At 41.2% G+C, this 22,209-nt stretch overlaps 1 protein-coding gene across 5 annotated transcripts in view; it reads right to left on the reverse strand.

Annotated features, from left to right (window-relative positions):
* THRB (thyroid hormone receptor beta) overlaps positions 1-22,209 on the reverse strand; it is a gene marked incomplete at its 5' end in the record, with an annotated part of 266,876 nt that overhangs the window by 46,699 nt on the left and 197,968 nt on the right. The window lies entirely within an intron of this gene.

Raw genomic sequence — 22,209 nt, forward strand, 5'->3', positions numbered from 1 at the left:
TGCATACACATTAAAAACCTAATCCTTCTGGTCATTCATATTTCCAAAAATTCTTAGGTGATTGTCTGTCAAAATGAGAAAAAATATAACATAAACACAGTTCTATTTTTAAAGTGATCACATACAGTGATTGAAAGACTATAACTTGTAAGTGAATTTTTTTGTGCTGAATTTACCAAAGGACCATAGATATTTATATTAGAAAGACAAGACCATTCTGATCTGTGCATTGGACTGGGAATTTTAAGCTGTTTTCAGACATTTAAAATGATTTTTAAATGTTTAGCACAAGAGTTAAAAATAGTTTCGGTTTTCGTAAGCACCGTCTCTAAAGCTACTAGATGTCTTCAGCGGATGTTGGTTAGGATGGTTTCTCTAAGGGTGCAATCTATTCTCAGGTTACTATGTGAAAATTCTGGTACTTGCACACTCCGTTTCTACTCCAGGACAAGAGTGTGAACAACTACAGCAATAAAGTTGTACACGTGATTTCTTTGTCACAGTAAATGGAAATGCTGTGGCTCAAAATACCCTACCTTTGCCAGTAAGCAATAGTCCTATTTAAAAAGTCATACAATGCGGCCGCTTTTGGAGGTAACATTTGCTCTTATTCAGGGAAGAGCCCTGACAGTGCACTCTATGCAGAGAGCTGTGCTAGGCATTACGTGAGGTCAATGAAAGAAACACGGGCCCTTTCTCCTAAGAGTTTACATGGCATTCTTCAATGCAAGGCCTGGACTCAACCAGGCCCACTACTGGTGCAATTACAGGCACTTATGCTCACGATCCATTAAAAGAAAACAGATTAAGATCTGAGGAGATTGTATTGCATTTCAGACTCAACGTATCTATGTAGAATCCATTCAAGTGCCTATTATCCATGAGGGTTTGAGGTTTTCATGAGCTAAATATAAAGTTACTGAATGCAAGAATTAATTCTGGGCCTAAAGAGATTCATTTTATTTCTATAGACATGAAAAGCCTTCTCACCCATGTATGTTTCTGCAATGTCTACTTTATTTTCTGGGACTCTCTAAGTCCTTGGCAAATTGCATCCTGTAGAGCTACACTTTAAGCAATGTTGAAGTGATCACACTATTGTGTAAAACCTCCAACATTTCATTTTTCTACAGAAATTCTTAAAACTTGGTATAAATTTCCCTGCTTGAACAGAAATTAAGCAATACAGCCAAACTGGGTAGTTACTGCTCCCTAGTGAGGGGAGCTAGTGAACAGGGCTTGGATGAGAGATGCTGAAAGGGACTCCACCCAAGGGGGCAATTCCTCCTTAGAGTACAGCCTATTGAAGCTTGCTCAGCATTTCCCCTGGGCCAGCAAGGGCAGGGTTTTTTCCCTAAGCAGGGGAGGCTGTATTAGGGGCGAGGCAGGGGATAGGATTGCCTGCCATTTTCCCAAGAAAAGAGGCCGAGACGGTTTGGGAAAAGGGCTTCTTTCATTGAGGCATTTATGAGCTTATAATTACTGTCTATAATTACATTCATGATAATGATATTCAGTTGCTTAATTGGCAGGTTTATTGGTTGGGGATTCTGCTGGGAAACCTGGGGGCTCAGAAATTCTGGTTGGGTCATGGAAAACTAGAGGGGTTCATTTAAGGAACACTCTTGGTTTCAATCCTCCCCCAAACAGGGGCTGGGGGGCACATACAATTCTTGTTCCATTCCCAAGGAGGGAAAAGGCACCCACTACACCAGGCCCCTTAAATCCTGCCTACTGGGCATGCTGTCATTGGGACAAATACAAGGTACCTCCACATATGCCTGCTTGGCAACAATGGTTTCCAGGAATCTCCTGTGATTTCTATGTCTGATGCTTTCATCCTTTGGTTCCCTCGAAACTCAAACCAGGGAGATATTTTTTTAGATGGATTAAAATATCAAAGGTTAAGTCAGTGATTCTCAAACTTTGGTGAGACTCAGAATCACCCGAGGCGCTGCTAAAGACCATGGAGACCAGGTATATTGAAGAAGGATGGGCCTGGGCATTTGTATATTTCCTAGGTCTCCCAGATGATTCTGATACCATAGAGTTTGAGATTCACAGGGTTAAGAAAATCTAAGGCAAGAAAACAAATTATTGGCAAGTTTTGGATAATTATTGGCAATCTCCTTCTCAGACTCTAGTGTTTTACACAGTCTTGGAGTAAATGTGTATTATAATTACAAATTCATCAATTGTTTTGAGATGTTTTATGTGAAGCATTAAAAGGCAGGTGTTAATTGCATGTTATCTTATAGGTATGGAAGTAACTAAATTTCACTCAAAAACCTGTTGTTTTGAGCATTATCAGGGACACAATGTACACAGTAGTAGAAATACTTTTTTTTAAAAAAAGGGGGATTCTAGAAATGATTATATCTTGCTATTCACATGAAATATAAACCCTTTGCTCCTTAATGGATCCCAACTAACATCTGGCTTTTCATGCTTCATATTCTAGACACCAAGACACTTAACTAATTTGTCAGTTATGAGGCAAATTAATAAATAAGTAAAATTAAAGATTATAACAAAGTAGGAACACGTGAACTGTTACTGAAATAACTTTTACACATTGGCTTGTGTGCCTCTGGAGAGTTGAGATGGGAATGACTGAGTCTGCATTCACTGATCATAATTCTAGTGGCTTTGAATGACACAGCACTGCTCCAGAGGGTTCTTTTTCAAAGGAGAAGCAAGCATAAATCTCATTAACATAACTACCTGCAGCCAATCTCTGGAAATTTCATTAACGATGATAGAAAATAAATCTGTCCGTCAAAAAAGGGAGAATTATATTAAAATATTCATGTATTTCAGGACACCAAAGCAGGCTGTCACCTTAGAAAAGCGCCAAGGCAGAGGAAGTAGGATTATGACAAAGGGGTCAGAAAGGGTCAGCTGAGTAGGCGGGGATTTCAAGGCACTCATTCTAAGAGTGTTTACTTGGCATTCAAAGGCCATCAATATTAGGTATTGAGACCCCAAACCATATTCTGTATTAGGAGAATGTGTATATAAAATGCTCTGCAAACTCAGGGAGTATGTAGAATTATCATTATATAGCATCAGGCTATTAAGTATGATGTCTTTAATTTCCATTTTAATTTTTTACTTCAATCCATACATTTTAGCCTTGCTGAATTCGCAGGCTATGTGCACATTAACCTATTTTTGTTTGTGGCCTCATAAAGAATGGGAGACTAATATTTGGCTGAGCATTTACTGTGGGCCAGGTGCTGAGCCAGACACTTTTATTGATCTTTATGAACATCCCAGGAAGTACACAATAACAACTGCTTGATTGACAAGGAACCTACAACTCAGAGAAGCACTTCATTTGCTCTTTCATATCTTTCCTACTGGCTAACAGATTCGTCTCATTATTTGACTTAATTTGATGAATAGCCATTGGCCTATTCATAGCCATCATTTGATTAGTACTCTGAAAGTTCTTAATTAACTGTGTTTAATGTCTTATTCAATTTTCCCAATTACTCACTTATATTCACCACTGGTCTCCCAGGTTTCAGTCTCAGCCACCAACAATCCACTGTTTGCAGAGCAGCCAGAGTGAGATTTAAAAATATATACATCAGCGCATATTTCTCTGCTGCTTAAATTCTTCTGATGGCTTCCTATCATTATTGGAATGAAGTCCTAAGGCCCACGGGACTTACCCCTCCTGCCCTGCTGAGCACCTCTCCATGCCTCTGCCCTGGCTCTCTGTCCTCTGGCCACCCGGGCTTCTAACCTGCGAGGCTCATTCCCTCCATAGCGTCTTTGCAGAAGCTCTTCCTTGTGCCTGGAGTACCCTTTCCCGGTCCTTACGTATCCACCTCCCTATGTACCAAGAGCGGTTACCAGTATCTGGCCCCTTTTTACACGAAGGTTGCATTTCCCCTTTTTTTCAGAACCTATGAGGGTTGCATTTCTCAAAGAAGATAACTGAACATGCAAAACCTAACAGGTTGGGCCCGTGCATGGGCCCAGAGGCGCTGTTTTAGTGGAGGGAGGAGAAGGGTGGGGATAGAAGATCTGAACCCCAGCTGAAGGGTCTAATCTTGGGAAAATCAATTCCTCTCTCCAAGTCTCAGTTTTTTCACTTGTAAAAGTGCAATATAATATTGCTCAAGGGTTTCTTTTTTAATAAGAATCAAGTGAGAGAGTGTAAGTGAAAGTATTTATAGTTACGTGCTATTCAGATAGAAATAGAGCTGTAACTATTTCATCTATATTATGCACGAGGCCATATAGTTCTATTTCCATCCCAAGGGAAAAATACTTTTAATAAAACAGTATGTTACTTTTATTAATAAAAGAAATCTATGTTCAGTGGATATAGCTACCTTTCCCTCAGCACCACCACTGCCACCTGGTCCTAAGCCGAATCTCGGTCTAGGTGAGGCGGCTGTGGACGGCCTCCCGTCTCCTTTTGACCCCCTTCCCTTCTCATCTCCTCTCTCCCTCGTCCCAAGTGCGTGCTATTCTCACGCTGTACTATGGGCGGATGGCCTGCCCGCAAATCTCCCTGCGACCTTAGGCCAGTTACTTCACTTCTCTGTACCTCGGCTTCCTCATCTGTAAGATAAGAACGTACGGTTGTTGTGAGGATTAAGTCGGTTACTGCATACAAAGGCCTTTGACTGGGGCCTGCCTCCTGAAGGGCTAACTCTGTCCTCTGTGCACCCAACTGCCTCCTGCCTTTGCCCACCCTCCCAACTCACGTCTCCTTTAAGCGTGTTTTTCAAAGAACATCTCCAAGAGAAAGGAGTTTGATAAGTGACTTCATACCACTATGTGAAGGCTGAGACCCTGGGAGGAGTCACCCTTCGCGGTGGAAGGTGTGTTTTAAAAAGGATGCCTGGGAAGAGGAGGGCCGTGCCCAAGGAATGAATGTCTAAAATTGGATTCCTGCTTGCCCTGCTTGTCAGGTGGGAGAGGTATTTTGGTGAAGCGGGAATTTCCTTTCAGGCTGGCCTGACGATCATCATTCCTAGCTTGCTTAGCTGGGGTCAGACAACATAGTAACGAAAACAGAGGTTCCATCACCATTCAGCCTTCAAGGCCTAGCTTGTTGTTCAAGCTTTCTTGAGGGCATCCATCCACCCTCCAAACTTCCATAACACTTTCCATGTATCTCCCTCCCTCCATGTGCTACTTTTTACCTCATGACATAATCATTTGCATACATGTGTAATTTCCCTATTTTTTTTGGGTTGTACTCACAGTCCCTAGCAAAATGTCCTAATTAATATTCACTGTCCCCTAATAATCTGGTAACTTTGTAAAAAGAAAACGACATCTTGGGCACAGACTTTACGTCTCTTTTCTTACCCGAAAGCCACTGGTAAGTAACAAGAAGGACTCATTCCTACTAAAATCAATTCAATGCAGATTTTCTACTACAAATAGTATTATCTTCCCCAAACTGCTAGTGCCAATGAAAACCGTTGTGCCTTTTACAGGCAGGATAGTATGATCATGGGTAAGAATATGGGCTCTGCCTGCCAAGGTTCAAATTCTCGCTTTGCCACTTATTAGTTGTGTGACTTTGGGCAAACTGGTCCCCCTCTTTGGGTTTCTCTCCTAAATATCTATGGTGTTTCTCTTGTGTAAGACAAGGAGGGACGTCCTGCCTGTATTGTGTTAATGGTACTCACACCTTTCCCCCCCTTTACTGGACTCTAATGAACTTAACCCGTCTCTCAATTCCCACAGCTATAAGCACTCACATAACAATGCCAAGAAACAGATAGTGTGTCTGTCATTTTAACCAATGAGAAAATAAGGGTGGAGAGATGTTAACTGATTCTCAAGTCTCTATTCAGAATGTGTTACAATATGCTGTGATTACTAATTTCCTGTTTAGGTTTGTGAGCTCCTTAATAGCTGGGACATGGACTTGTTTAGCTATGTGCCCCAGCATGTGGCATGGGGCCTGGCCCATTAGTGAGTGCTCGCTGCCTTGAGTAAATTGAATTCAAGTCGGCAGCTCTCTGCCTCTCTCTCCCTGCCCTCCGCAGCCCAGTGGGAAACAGGAATCAATCTTTCTCCTCTGTGCTTGTGCTCTCCTCCCGCTGCTCAGCTAAGCGTCCTTGCTTATATCTTCTCTTGGTCCCTTTATTGTTTTCCCCAAACTTCTCCTCCTTCAGCTCCTCCTCTTTCCGAGTGCCATGTGCCTGTGGCTAGTTCAAGATCTGCAGCAGAGGCCTCTAAAGAGACTGGATGCTGGCATTTGAGAAGAAAATACTAACCCTTTATTTATGTTTTATTAAACATGTCTTTATTGATTTCAGAGAGAGGAAGGGAGAGGGAGAGAGAGAGAAACATCAATGATGAGAGAGTCATTGATCGGCTGCCTCCTGCACGCCCCTGACTTGGGATGGAGCCCGCAACCTGGGCATGTGCCCTGACCAGGAATCGAACCCCGATCATCCGGATCCTACGTCCATGCTCAACCGCTGAGTCATGCCAGCCGGGCCCTTTGTTTATGATTTATTTGAAAATTTATAGATGAATGAATGGATGGGTGGAATACTGAGGAGCATGTAATGTGCTCGAATATTCCAATCGGAGTGTACACTCCTGCAGAATGACTTCGCTGCTTTGCTCCTGAGACTTTATAAACTCGGATCTGCTGAGGCCCTTGCTCAGCCGTTGTCTAGTTACCTGAAATGTGTCCTCAGAAATATTTTTTTTGTAGGCACAGTCTTGCAAAACTAGCCTCTTTGTTCAGGTAGGCGGCTTTCCATTGCTATATGGTTTTGTCTTTCTTTCACTGGGCACCTGCCTATTAATTTTCCCTCTGGCCGAGACTGGCCTTCAGTGCCCCTGTGTGCAGCTGAATTCAAGTTCGCTATCGCGGAGGGTTTCTCCTGTTTCATTGGCAGGGTTTCTCAGTCCATTAAGTGAGTGAGATCTGGGAGCTGCTAAGAGAGAAACAAATCTTTTCCTTATCTGGCTGCTCCCACTCCTCCAGCTTTCCTGTCTATTCCATTAGGCAATCACCATCCAAATGAAAAACAATCATCATAGCTATAGAAACCTCAAATAATTATTCTGAAACTAGACACTACAATGATAATCTCTTGATAATAAGTTAAAACCATTAAAAAAAATTTTTTTTTTACAAGTGTGTGTTTAGAACCTTTTGTAAAGTTCAGGGTAAAACAAAGTGGAAAGATCACGGTGGAAACTCCACTTGGAATTTCGCTGCATGAAAACATGGCAGTGACCAAGTTCATAAGCAACATCTTATAATTATTTAACCACATCTGAGCACGTTGCCTGCTAGAACACTGACCAGAGCCCCAGAGACTGGGAAAGTACTTTCCAGGGGACACAATGGAATCCTCCCCTAGGAATGGTCACTTGGTTTTCCATAATTCATACCGATTTAATCAGAGAAGCCTCAGGTCGGATGACTCAAACTTTGAGGTAATTACTCTAAAGGCCATGGAGATTCCATTTAGGATATTAGAAAAGCTACAGCTGTTGCAGAAACATTCATATTAAAGAGCCACAAATGCACATAAAAGGGAACAGATGTTTACTGCCAGGATTAGATTTCTCCTGTATGAAAGTTCAGATCATAATGTTTATTCTTGTTGCCAGTCTGAACCCACATTTTTGAAAAAACATAAGGTAGCCTGTAAGAGCGACCCCATTTTAGGTTTCCAAACTTGAAATACCCCTTCCAAGAGTAGGAAATGCATGCGAATCTTTTCTAATTTTGGAAACTAAAACCAGGGCATAATTTGTGGATAAAGAATAAACTTTGAGATGTACAATTTCTCCAATAGAAAAACACAAGGTGACTCTTAGGTGATCAGGTCAATTTTATACATCACACTATAAAGGGAATCTCATTACTCGGCAGCAAAGCACACATATTCTTTCCATAAATTACACCCAGAGATCAAAACGTGGACAAAAATATATGCTGGTGTCAATAAAGTAGAGTAACACACAGGCCTACAGATTCCCCCTCCTATGGGCTTCCAGAGAATCTCACTACCATTTTCCATACGTATATTTTTGTGCAAATAAGTAACTAGGATTAAGATCAATGCAGAATTCATTTAGGGAGGAGGAACCTTTTTAATTTGGAGAGGTTTGGTTTCTCCTTTTGTTCAGGAACAGAAATGCTGCCACATTACGTGCATCTTCCTTACTCTTGGTCGTGTGGAAGGTAAGCTTTTTTTTTAAAAAAAAAATTTTTTTTAATTGATTTCCGAGAGAGGAAGGGAGAGGGAGAGAGAGGTAGAAACATCAATGATGAGAGAGTGTCATTGATCGGCTGCCACCTGCCTGCCCCCTACTGGGGATCGAGCCCTGACCGGTAATAGAACCCTGACCTCCTGGTTCATAGGTTGATGCTCAACCACAGAGCCACGCCGGCTGGGCTACAGGTAAACTTCGGTGAGGTCTCTTGAGAGAAGGAGCTTCGGGGATTTTTTTCAGGCCCTCAGAATACTACTAAGTACATCAAAAACACATTTCCTTAAGTGGGCCCTAGTGGTGTGACACAACCCCTGTAGGGTATGTCCCCCAGGAGGATCTGGCTTAGTAGCATCTCTGCCTCATAAGTCCTGTCCCAGGAGCAGAAATGGGGAGAATTAAATTGCTTCCCCCCTGCCTGTCTTGTGGAAGGTAATTTAGCATCACAGAAGAGTCAAACTGCTCGGTGCAATCTGTCCTATGATGTTTTTACAGTTCAGGAGAATCAAGAGAAGGAGGTGGGATTTCTATTGTCCTTTTCATACCTTTTTGTTTTTTCCTTAAATTTTTCAACTACTTAAAATAGAACTGATGAGCCTGGGGTTAGAGACGGGAGGGCCTGCCCCTTGCCAACCGGCTTGCTCCCGAGGGCCAGGTGTGCCCCATGCGCCCTCCATCCCCAAATGGCTCGTGAATTTCTAAGGCCTGGGTACTGGAAGTGTAGTCAAGGACCGGCAGCATCTGTATCACCTGGGAGCTTGTTAGGAGTGTGGGCTTCTGGCCCCAGAATTGATAGGTCAGAAGCTGCAATTTAATAAGGTCCTCGTGTGATTCATGTGCACATTGATGTTTAAGACACAGTGTTAGGGACACAGTCTCCATATAAAGTAGATAAAATTTGTTAAACGTGTGGTTAACAAATTTAAAATATTTACTATAGAGAGACAAGATTTTTCCTATTCAGGAATCAGAAGGGACAGCAGTGTTTGATGGATTGCAGGTTAGGGAAGTGAAAAGAATGGGCATTTAATGTCTTTATTTCCTAAATGGTTAATTGGTAAATTTGGTTCATGAAATGGAAAACCCCCAAACACCAAGAATTCTGATAATTCATCTTCTTAAAGTTTTCCTCTCTAGAGGCAGCCAATGAAATAAGAGAAAGAGCTAACATTTAATGTATGTTTCCTATATGCCAGGCACCCATTTTGCACACTTTAAATTTAATCTTCACCATAACTCTATGAGGTAGAAACACTATACTCATTTTTTTTTAAATGAGGAAACTGGGGAAGAGACAGGTTAAACAACTTCCCCAAGGTCACACAGTGACTAAACGATACAGTCAGGATCTGAACTCAAGGAGGTCTAGCCCACCATATCAGCCCTTTACCTGCTTATGGGAAGTCAACACCAAGTGACTTAGATGATCACCACAGGCAAAACAACTAAATTCTATGGGCTGAAATATATAGTGAGAGGTTTGAAATAAAGAAACTAAAGCTCAGAGAGGTCACTTTCTTACTCAAAGTCACCCAGATAGAGGAAGAGCTGAGATGGGTCTTCTGATTCTTTATCCCATGATCTTTTAATTGAAAACATATGTTTTTTAGTATACCACAAGGACTTATTGCTCAATCTCAACACTTTCAAATTCTGACATTTTCACTCTATACCTCAAACACTAAGAGCTGTTTTTCTAATTAAAATGTCATTTTTTCCAGTAAATTTATCAAATAAGAGACAGCTGTGCATGGAGTGATTCTGTTTCCCACATTGGCTGCCGGTGATGATTTTTCAAAAAGTTAATGTTTATGGTGATACGGGCCCTGTCTCCAAGTGGCCAAAAAACTTATAAAAAAAGGCAAAAATAAGCAACAGTTAGAACCAAGCTAAGAAAGAACTGATTTGTTTTCTAGCTGCCCATCTGAAAGGTTAAAAGGCCACTAAATAATTCAGAACAGATAAAAGGATAATTACATTTTGAGCTTATGATAGTGAGAGCTAACCCTTATGGAAGGCCTACTATGTGCCAGGAATGGTGCATACTGTGTTTTATTTACTCATTACAACAATGGCTGTGAAAGAGTTGTTATTATCCCATTTCACAGGTGATAAAACTTTGGCTGAGAGAGCTAAAAATGTTGCCCAAAGTTACAGACAGTGAATGGGAAGCTGTTTTCATAACCACTCTGCTACAGTCTACAGATGTGACAATCACAGCCCAGAGAAATAAATAATTTGCCCACAAGTCACAAAGCTAGTTAAAAGGCAGTGCTGGGCTCAGAATCTTCCTTGAGATGGGCCAAGCTGGCCTGATGGCAAATGGGAAGTCCCATGGAATTATGATGGACCATCTCCCAGCACAAATATTGCTTTGAGAGAGATTCCTCTATTTCCTCAGGAAACTTGGCTTCAGAAGCAAAATCTCTCCTCCAAAAGAATGGGGTCAAAGGGTGTGTTTATTTAGAAATGTAGGAAGGACATTATGTCCAAATAATCTGCCTGATTTTGACCATGAAACAATAGTGTCTGAGAACATTGATGCTTGGGGACTTGAAAGGCATGATTTTGAAGAAAAAAAAAAAGGTCACAGCTTAAGACACAAACATTTACAGCTTTATGAAGTCTGGCCTGAGATGTTTTCTGACTAAATAGTAACCAAAAGAAGAAAAAATATTGTGCTGTTAGCAATTATCCTGTTTATCTGGCATATGCTTACAGAAGGCAGCTTCAGCAGAGTGAACCGAGCTACCAAAATAGTGGTACCAAAGTGCTCTTCAACCTACATACACGGTCTCTTGTGTATGTTTATGGCTATGTTTATTTAGAATGATGTGACAAGTTAAGAGGAAATTGTCACAAAACGATCCAAACTTGCTACCCCAAGCAGAATGGGCAGTACACTCCCTGGGACTGCTTTGTTTACCACAGCCTTAATTCTAGAGGTATGTTTGCCTGGAAATTGAGAAAAGGGTGGGGGGGGGGAGGGGAGAAGGAAGGCCACTGTCAAAGTGAGGAAGAAGCTTCCAGAAGAAAAATTCCACTCCTGTATGTTACCACTCTATGAGGGTTATTTGGTGGGTCCATATATTGACTCAAAAGAAGATACAGAGACTGCAATTACTATGAGTACCTATGGGGCTACCCTAGGCTGGCAGTCCTCAGCCAGGTTTTCTGCCTTCCTGGGGACAGTTGGCAATGTCTGGATACATTTTTGGCAGTCATAACTTGAGTGTGTGTTGCCCTACTGACATCTAGTGGGTAGAGGCCAGGGATGCTGCTAAACATGTTACAATGCACAGGATAGCCTCCCACAACAAAGAATTGTCCATGCCCCAAAGCCAATAGTGCTGAAGTTGAGAAACCGTGCCTTAGGTAAACTGTGAAGTGAGTTTCTCAAGATCTCTGATTCAAAGTGCTCTTACTCTGACCCTAGGTACTGGAGTTCCTCGTTTATCGCTGCTATCATTCCCCCACGAATCAGTGGGACTCATTCCAGGAAACAGTCTGAATGAATTAATACGCAGTGAGGTATAAATGATAATAGATTCAGCACAAACAGGAACACCTGTATTTTAAGTGGCTCACTAACTTAATCTTAACTCAGCTCCAATCTGAAATTCTAGTGAGAGTGCCATAATAACATGGACACATACTTTTAGTAGATGGGAAAGCTGGTGAAATTTATATAGCGTTGCTCACCTTTTGAAGTCATAAGATACATAAGCAAATCTGGGATGTGGTTTCACTAGAATATAATTATGAATACTTTTTATTACAAGCAATCATTTGTACTTGGTATTGATCACAATACCTTTTCAGCAAGGAAAGAAACTTCCTGTGCCCTAAACAAACCTAATTTATTTTCTTTCTATATTACTGATATTGACTTGTAGGTTTTGTTATGACAGGGCCCATTTGTTAGGTATTTGAAATGTCCCTGCTACCGTAAGTCCTAGGCTGTCTTCTCTCTGAACTGCTGTGGACCTATATTTGGATGGCAGGTGAGTAGGCTTTTATTTAAAGCAAGTGAAACAGACACAGCATGAAGAAAATAATTAGCAGTAGGGATGAGCTTTAGAGTCATTTCTTTTCATTTTAAGGCTTATAAATGTAGGGTTTTGATCTCCTTTATGCCAGTGTATGGTGATGCCAAACCGGTGATCCTAACTTGGCAAAGCCACACTGGGCCGACTTTGTGAATCACTTTACCTTGTTCCCCCTTTACTTTGGTCTTCTGACCATCAGCTAGGGGTATGTATGGTAACTTGATGTGCAGCAACAGTTCATGCTATGTTTTCAGAGGCAAATTAACTGGTTCAACTGGTCCTCATCCAATGGGCTCTGAGTAGTAAAATTCAGAGAATAGTTGGGGCTATAGGAACCTTGGGGCTCACACCAGTTTAAATATTTAATTTACAGAAAAGGAAATCAAGGTCCAAGGAGGTGGCCTCATTTGATCAAGGCCATTTGGACAGTTATAAGCAAAACCAAGCCTTGAATCCCACAAGTGTTCCAACTCCTAATACAAAGTTCCATCAGCAGCCTCCCACCTGACACAGGGAGAGCTGAGACAGTTCAGGGTAAAACAGTGAAGCCAGGTAGCCTTCACCTAGCAAGCTTCTTGTTTCCAGAACTAGCAGCCTCTGTCTTCCGGATCTATAATCTGTCCTTAGGATTAAGACAGCTGCTGGTTATTTAAGATAAAGTAATATTGGGCTGAAGCATTCAGATGATTCCTTGTGACAAGGTAGTTGACAGACTTTCTAAACCAGCCCTGGGGAGTGGCAAACGATGGTATTTTATGATGCCGTGGGCAATTCAGGCAATATCGTATGATGTGAACAAAGGAAGTGGAGGACAGTGGTGAAATCTATAAGGGTACCAAGTAGACCAGACCCTTAGATGGCGAGGGCAGGGGCGAGGGGAGAGGAATGGAGGAGACTAATTAGGAAGTGTGTTTGGTGAAATTATCATCGGATGGGGCCAACCTGTCCCAGGTCCAGGGGCCCCATGCTCTGGCCAATTTAATTCGTGCTCTCTTGTTCACTGCTTGTGGAGATTAATTTGTGACACATGGAAAATTCTTGTCATGGGTTAGGGTTTGACAGGGTCAGAAATCACAGCATATTCTTAACCTTGGAAACTCGGATTCTTAAGCAGGTCTCTGTTAATTAAGCATGCTATGAACCACATAGTTTGAAAGGAGAGGAAATGTACCATGGCTACAACTGCCCCTGCCTGAAAACAGAGATGAGGCCAATCACAGGCCTGGTCAATACATCCCGAGTTTTCTAACAGCAAACTGGGTTAAGACTCACACACAAAAGGATCTTTAGGAAATCCTTGTCTGGAAAAGGGGGACAATATAGTTAGATGTATTTTGGAGGCAGGCCAGCAGCAAAAGGATTCTAGAAGCTTTAGTAATAGATTTTCAGTGGTGTTTTCTTTCACAAAAATCCTAAAGGGATATTTAAAATGAATGGACAGTTCTCAAGGATCAGACCTGGAAAGTGGAACCAGAGACCCATTTCTGAGTCACAAAGAAACATGACTGTTTCTTTGATTTTGCACGGGGTTGTTCTGGAAAGCTGATGGCATTTGGTTATGGAATGTATGAAATCCATCCTCTAGCATATTTGAAGCAAGAAGACAAGACAGCTGCTTTTGTCTCCTTAAGCTTTCCTGGCAGGGGTGGTGCATTTGGCTAGAGATACTGAGATGGTGGTGGTCTATCATTTATTACTTGAGGCTAGCAATGTTTCAGTCATGGCGCTAAGCACATTACATTATTTCTTTTGACCTGTACACTAAAATTGAAATAAATAAATGATTGCCTCCATTTCACAGATGAAGAAACTGAGTATTAAGAAAGCAACTACCCAAGGTCACAGCTTGGGGAGGTAGAGCCACACTGGACCCTCGGTGGCTCTAACCACAGGCCTGTGCCCTTGGCCCCTCTGTTGCATTTTAAGGGTCAGCAATGCAGATATGGTTTGGAGGCATTAAAAAACGGTTGGTGCAAAGATAATTGGAGTGAAGACGGTATACGCTTTCCTTGTTCAGAGACATATTGTCCTCATTGTTTTCCTGGCACCCCCTGCCATCCTATTATGCACTGAAAAGAAAAAGATAAAAGCAAATAAGAGAAATAAAACAGAGCTTCATAGAAAGGATGAAACAAGAGAGTTAAAAATAAAAAAAAAGGGCAGGCTTTCAAACAAAGCAAACAGAAAGCTCCTCTGTCCTGTTTGGAAATCATGGGAAGCATTGAAACAAGAGGCAAGAGACGAGGAGTGAAGGAGGGCCAGAGAGGGGTGAGGGTTCCCCCAGGTGGGATCTCTGGACATAGCCTCACCCAGAAGACCGAGGCCTCAGCAGTGAGGGGGGAAGGATGCAGATACTGTCATCTTGCTCCTCGTGGGGGCCTGCTTGCTTTTCCTGACCCGTCAGCAAGCAGAGGGGCCACTGCAGCCTTACTGCCTCCTGGCCCTCAGGAACCCATGCACCATCTCTGAAGACCGTCCTCTGATTTGAAAAGGGCGCTTTGCAATGTAAAGGCCACCAGCCTTGAAGAGGGCTCTCAGCTTTGATGTTCCTCTGTTTACTTTTGTTGGAACTGAACCAGTATTTGTTTGTAGCTCAAATCACTACGTTTTAAGACCTCCCACATTAAACATGCTTCCTAGGATTCTCACCCTGTCAGTTCAATCCCAAACAACAGGAACAATTGAGACATTTTCCACTTGACTTCTCAATCTCTCAGATGTATTATTATTCGCTGAATTATTCTATCAGGAATTTCTAGGGATAAACTGGTCTTCATAGCTTAGATGTATTGGGGGGAAAAAAAGAAATCCTACCAAATTTGCAGATTGTGCATTGGAGGGTGGTAAGGAGAAGTAAGAACATTCATGTTTATTGAGTACCTGCTAGTGGCGATGACTGTAACGTATTATTTATTCATCTAGGCTCTGCCTTTTTTCTTTTTTTATCTCTGCTGTTTCCCTAGAGCATTGTTTTTCAACCTTTTTCATCTCATGGCACACATAAACTAATTACTAAAATTCTGTGGCATACCAAAAAATAGATTTTTTTTTGGGCAGATGTGACATAAAAAATAGGTGTAATTTTGATTCATTCACACCGGATAGCTATTGTTGTGTTGGCTGCTGTCATTTTTTTTATTTGACAATCTAAGGGGAAAGAGATCAGTGCCCCTGACTAAATAGACGGGTCTTGCATGTTTTAAAAATCACCAGTTGAAAATCACTGCCCCTAGAGTGTGTTGCAGAATTTGCCACACAGGAGGCTCTCAACAAATGTTTACTGACTAATTTAATTAAAGTCTCAGCACAACTCTAGGATGCTTTCTGTCCCCATTTTACAATAAGGAAATTGAGATTCCGAAAGCTTAAGCAACTTGCTCAAATTCACAAGATTAATAAGTGGGGATTTGAATCTAAGGACACATGACTCTGAAGTCTACGTTCCTTTTACTATGCGGTATCAGCTCCAGAAGCAACTAGAAAATGTGGGCAAAATAGATATCCTAACCCTTTCTAGAGATGCTAATGCCAGCCAAACAAGATTTGGAGGACTGTAACAGACAGTTTTTTAAAAAGATGACTTCAATATAAAGACTAAGTCCTTACTGAGCTTACTTATTTCCATAATATTATCCTGCATTTGTATAGCTACTTTTGACACAGATTCATCATCAAGATCTGTGCCTTCCCTATGTCCTGGGCACACAGCTGTACTGCGTTTCCCAGCCTCCCTTGTAGTGAGGCATGGACATGTGACTGAGTTCTAACCAATGGAATGAATAAAAGCATTGGGCACCGATTCCAGGCTTGGCCCACAAAATTCTGAAGTCCTAGAGGTGAATGTAGATGCAAGGAGCCTGGGTCCCCAAATTATCACAGAGAACAGTACTCACCAACCAAGAATACATGACACTGGACTTAACAAGTCAGCTATCAAATTCTTTTGTATGAAATCAAAGATACTTTGGAATTCACTTTGTTGCAGCAGAGAACAGAGAACATTATTTTATTAATAGGCCCTTTATGATTCCAAATAACTTTATCTTTTACATCATTAAATCCTTTACAAAGGCAATCAGAGTCAGTGGGAGCTTAAAAAGTGAGAGGTGTGAAGAATCACTGAGAACCACCAAAATATCTGTGTGTACAGATAATGTATTACAGAATTGCACACCTGAAACCTATATCATTTTATTAACCAATGTCACCCCAATAACTTAAATAAAAAAGAAACAAAATAAAACAAAAAAACCACACACAAATGAAACCCAACACATTTGTGTGGTGCATTGCTGCATGGCCATAGCATGTTCTTTAGTTTAAGTTTATGGGCTTAGTTTTTCCACCTGTAATTTAGGGTGTTGAATCAGATGGTCTCTAAGCTTTCTTCTAATTTCAAACCTCTGTAATTTTTTTCAGATGTTAAGAAAATATGTGTTGATGTGTTCAGAAACTGTGATCTCTTGACTATGAGCTCCTCAAAGGTAAGGACTGTTTCTTAGTTATATGTATATGTCTAGAATCCAATATCTAAGATGCTGTAATGTTAAATCTAATTAGAATTTTCTGTTGAAAAAACTCTAAGAATTTACTAATGTTCTGATTTATGCCAATGATTTCTTGATCTAATTTGGTGCACAGTATCAAATGATTGAAATTCTCATGAATATTTTCATTATGCATTACTGAGTATGATAGACTATTTTATATTCATTTACATAGATATAATCTTTGAAGAACGATTTATAATAATACTAAAAGACTTTTTTGATTAAAGGTAGTACCAGCAGTAATTGGAATTCTGATGGCTTCATTTATAGTTCTATTTAGCTAAATATTATAGGAGTGTAATTCCTACTCAAAGTTGAGAAAATTAGAGTACAGAATAGTCAGAATTTTCTCATTCAAATGGCTCTTAACTTGAGGTCTGTAAAAGTAGTATTGAGGAAAACTATGAGCAATTTATAAAGTTTGAAAAGGCCCAGGGGAAATTATACAATGATATGAGGCAGCTTATGCCACTTCCGTGAAAAATCTTATGTCTTCTGATTTTTAAAAATATATAGCAATTTTTCTATATACCTGTGTAAGTGTGGGAACATTGGTCATTTCATCCTGCTCATCAAAAATATCAGGTTATATATATTTGATTACTAAAAATAGGCAATGAATTCTGTTACTTAATAAATGCAGTTTGGCAGATAAAATGTTAGAAACCACAGGATCCAAGGAAGGTGATGGTGGTGGGGGAATAGCAAGAGTCTTGGCAGAAAGACAGGAGCCACGATTTGATGCTATATGAGTAGAATGAAATCTAATGATGGGAAACTAGTGGTTTTTTTTTTTTTTTTTGGCAGCTGTAGGGGGAGCTGATGGTCCAAACACTCAACAGTCCGCTGTGGTGACCCAGGGCAAGTGACTTCACTACACTGGCCTTTGCCTGCTGATGTTAAAATGCGAGGACTGGAGAAAATGACCCTCAGCTCAGTGTCAGCATCAAGGCAGGAATGCATCTGCACGCTACCAGCTTGGGGAGCTGGACTTGCACACCAGCATCCCTTCTGCAGCACAGCCAAATCCTAGAGCAAGAATGTGCTCACTGCCAAGACTGGAAGGAAAGCCAAGAGGGATAAAACACGAACCTGGGACTTTCCAGCTGCGGGTGGCATAGAAAAATAACTCTCAGCTCACTGCAAACAAAAATAACTTCACATATTCATTAGGGACCACATTTTTGAAGGAGTTTGCACCTATATATATGCAACCACTGTGGACGTCAGGGGCATGTGGGAGAAGAGAGAGGAAGATAGGTCCTGACACAACAGAACCCTGGAAGGTTAAGGTTGTTATCTGCGATTGGGAGGAGTTGAGGGGAGATGTGCTGGGCAATTCTTGGTTACAGCAGGCTTGAAGGAGGTAGAGGTGAGTTCATTAGAATGGTGAAGGTGTGTAATGGTGGTCAATGACAGTGGAAAAAGAAAAATTAAAATAAGAAAAAAGGGATGTAATGGGAGCGGTGGGGAGAAGGTGCTGTGATCTTCAAGGAATGAAGGGGGGGTTCCAGGTGGAGTAGAGACGATGGAGTGGAGGGGGAGGGAAGCAGTGTGCGCAGCATCCACACCCCAGGACCTTTAGCCTTCCAGGAGAGGGGGAAGAGTACATGAGGTTTCAGCAGTTACTGCGGGAGATGTCAGAGGAGGAATGTAAAGGTTTGCAGCGTGATGCGTGTAGCAGCCTTGCTTCTGCCCTCGAGGCGTTTCGGGAAGACTGATGCTTCCTTTCTAGCCTACTTGCAGTGAGATTTTTTTTTTTTTTAGAAGTGACACCGTGCAGAGGAGGGAGCTGCTTCATTGCATTAAATACCCAAGAAATAGAATCCAAGATCCTTTCTGTCATTGGTTCCACCAACAGGAGAGCTAGCTATTTGGGGAACTTGGTAGTTCTCTTTCTCCAAAACTATTTGTGGCAACATTTGCATTGTGCGTGGATGGCTCTATGGAATCCAAGGCCACATTTTCTTTTCGGCCACGACTGGGGAAAGAGGAATTTGGAAGGAAGTGAAACAAGCCTCCAGATGCCCTTTTAGAATAATTACGCCAGGAGTATGTCCATGAATATGAAGTCTCCCTGCTGGCAGAGCAACGTGGGAAAGGGAGCAGAGACCACGTCGGGCTTCTGTGGTTCCGTCCTTTGCAGGGGTAACCGGTACCAAGACCTAGGCTTTGGCTGTCCTGACTTTGGGAGGTGGACAGAAGGAACTCCAGGTTTTGCCCTCCCTGCCCCCAAAGGTTAGGACTAGGGTACTCTGGGTGGAGGGTTGGTGCATAAAGGGTCAATATGAGAGGGCATTTGTTGAGAAGATCTCTGACTTTAACCAGTCATCCCTGTGTTTAATGAAAAAGAGCTACGTGTTGAAATAGAAGTGTTAACTCATCACAAAGAACCCACTGAACTCTGTCACTTGTACTTATAAGGACATATTTCTAAGCTAGATAACAAAGACATAAATCAGAGCATGACACCTCAATAGAGCTCACTACATACAAACTAAAAACTTTTGTATGTCAAAAAAACGCCATACCATCATACTTATAACTTATTAGTAAGTGGTTCAAAATAAAAATTATGTATGTGAGGGAAAGAGAGAGGGAAGAAATTAAGCAAATGTGATAAAATGTTAACATTTGAGGACTCTGGGTAAAGGGTAACTGGAAATTCTTTGAACTAATCTTGGAACTTTTCTGTTATTATGGAATTATTTCAAAAGAAGAAAAAAATGTACAAGGTTGTAGGACATGAGCACACCTGTGATTCCCTTTCTAAAGTAATGAGATGGTCATTAAGGAGCAGCTGAAAAGCCCAAGGAACAGCTGGAGAGCCACCTTTGAAAAAATGACTTGGGTTTTCCAAGAAAATACTGAGTTTTGCCAAATTAAATGTTTTGTTTGACTCTGAAAAATTTGTCCAGTAGGATAGTCTCAAAACATTAACTATATTGCTCCAGGATGATCTTTCCCTTTACACCAACCATCACTGTGCCCATGTCTTACTTTTTGTAAATTTGATTTATAAGTCTTTGAATTTTAAGCATAGATAATCTAATCTTAAAAGTGGAAGGGGAACCAGAGATGAATTAGTCTCACTTTTCTCATTGAATTGATAAAAAATTCAAGATCTAGTCAGATTAGGTAACGTGTGTAGTTACTATCCTTAATATATAATAAATGGCTTCAACAAATAATAGAAAAATCCACCAAGGGGAATTAGACAGTAAATATAAACAACAGAGTTGCAGAAGGAGAAATGCAAGTGGGTGATAGTCATGAAAAATATTTAACCTCAGGAATAATGGGAAATGTAAGTTTTAAAAAAGCCTATGTAATTCTTAATTTTGCTTAACAAATGGCTCCATCCTAACGAGCGAGCAAATACTCTGAGGATGACAGTGAGAACACGTGGGCAACAACCGAGAAAGCTCACGCATATCCTTGCCAACATCCCTCCCCTGGTACCTGGGATGTACTCACCAGTAATGCCTTGAGAAAAAAAATGGCAACATCACAACAGGGTGAACTTTATATCGTATATTAATTCCATAAAGCCAGGTTCAGTCCCAACATAAAAGATTCCTGTTTCTGGCCTTTCAGGTACATTTAGAGGAGTCTGAGTTCTTAGTTTCCTTTCCAACCAAGGCCCAAAGCCTCTAATTTTGCTATTTAACATTTTAGGTATTCATATCTTAAAACGAACTCCTTTATGCTGTGAGTCATGGTTTTATGCAAAGTAGAGCTCATTATAATGCCATAAATGTTAGCAGAATTCCCTCAGCTTATCTAGGAAGCAGCACTTAATTCCAGACTAATACAATATATTAAAGCACTTTCTTACTTGCTTCTTTATAAATCAGTATTTTTCAGTGAGTTATTTCATACAGTCCTAATTTCAAATTAGTCGAAAAAAGCAATGAGAAAATCTTGGCATGACCCAACTCCATTGTAGCTGATATTAAATAACCCCGGAAATAAACAATTTTCCACTTGAGTTAATACAAAATATAACTGTAATAAGAATTGTGTGTGAGGTAGCTTTTTTATTTGAAAATGCTGGTTTGTTGGTTTTAGGAAAATAGATTTAATGTTCTTACTTCTGTTCATTTAAAACAATGGTTTTCTTTTCATTCTATTTTGCATAACAATAATATTACCTATTATGCATATTTTCCCTTTAAGTTAAGCTCCTAAAGCAAATGCTTAGTTCTGATGTGTTACAACTTTATTATGGTCTCCCTTTAAGTTTCTTAAAATAAATATGTAGTCCAAGACCATAGCAAAAGAGAGAGAAGGAAGGGCACTGTATTGCTTCATCTGCAAACAGTCTAAAGTGATGATTTTCTCAGCTGAGACCATTAACATACTGAGCATATGTGTGTATGGAGTCGATTTCTTTTGAAAATAGAACTACTGTTAGTTTCTACTCTAAGAAGCAAATGCTGGGTAGGAAAAGCTCCCTCCTCCACTGGGAGGCAGCTGGGTTCCAGCCCGGCCTGCAAGGAAAGCATCGGGTTTTCACAAGATTGGCTGAGAGCTGGCTTAGTTCAGAACATCGGCCAGGCTGGCAGTGGATCAGAGATGGGAGTGGGTACCTCGTGGTGGCTGCTAATGAGAAATAAGATGAGAGGTGGCTCTGAGACCCTCACTTCTTACGGGAGTGACTCACTCTGGCTTGTCAGGCACTCTAGCTTGTTGCCCCAGGAACTCAAGTGTAGATGGGTGGAGGCGGGGCAGTGATGCTGGGGGATGTAATGTTATGGTCATTACATCAGGCTTGTAAACTTCCAGAAGGCGGAGCAGCCACTTTCAGTTGCTTCAATTTCTCAATGAATTCTGGGAGGAATTGTCCTGTCTATTTAGCTTGTCACTGGGTGGGGAAGTGACCTACATAGATTATCAAAAGTGAGGGTGTAGCCCTGGCCGCTGTTGCTCAGTGGTTGGAGCGCTGGCCCACGCACCAAAGGGTCACGGGTTCAATTCCCTGTCAAGGGCTCATGCCTGTGTTGTGGGTTTGCTCCCTGCCCCCAGTCGGGGCACATGTGGGAGGCAACCAACCCATGTGTCTCTCTCACATCAATGTTTCTCTCTCTCTCCCTCCCTCCCTTCCATTCTCTCTGAAAAGCAATGGAAAAAATATCCTCAGGTGAGCATTAATAACAACAGCAAAAAGTGAGGCTGTACCCATGACACACAGAAGTCTAGGGTACCTGGTCTCCTGCCATAGTCACCAAAAGGACAGCCATGGCTCGGTGCTGGGCTGGATAGCAGAGGTTGTGGTAAACTGACAGTCCATGGTTGATTCCAGTCAGCAGACATTTTGACTGGCCTGTGAGTTTTTGATATTTTTATATGTTTACTGTTTACATTGATAACTGGGGTATTTTATT

This window comes from Miniopterus schreibersii (assembly GCF_964146895.1).
Source record: "Miniopterus schreibersii genome assembly, chromosome: 15".
Taxonomy (NCBI): domain Eukaryota; kingdom Metazoa; phylum Chordata; class Mammalia; order Chiroptera; family Miniopteridae; genus Miniopterus; species Miniopterus schreibersii.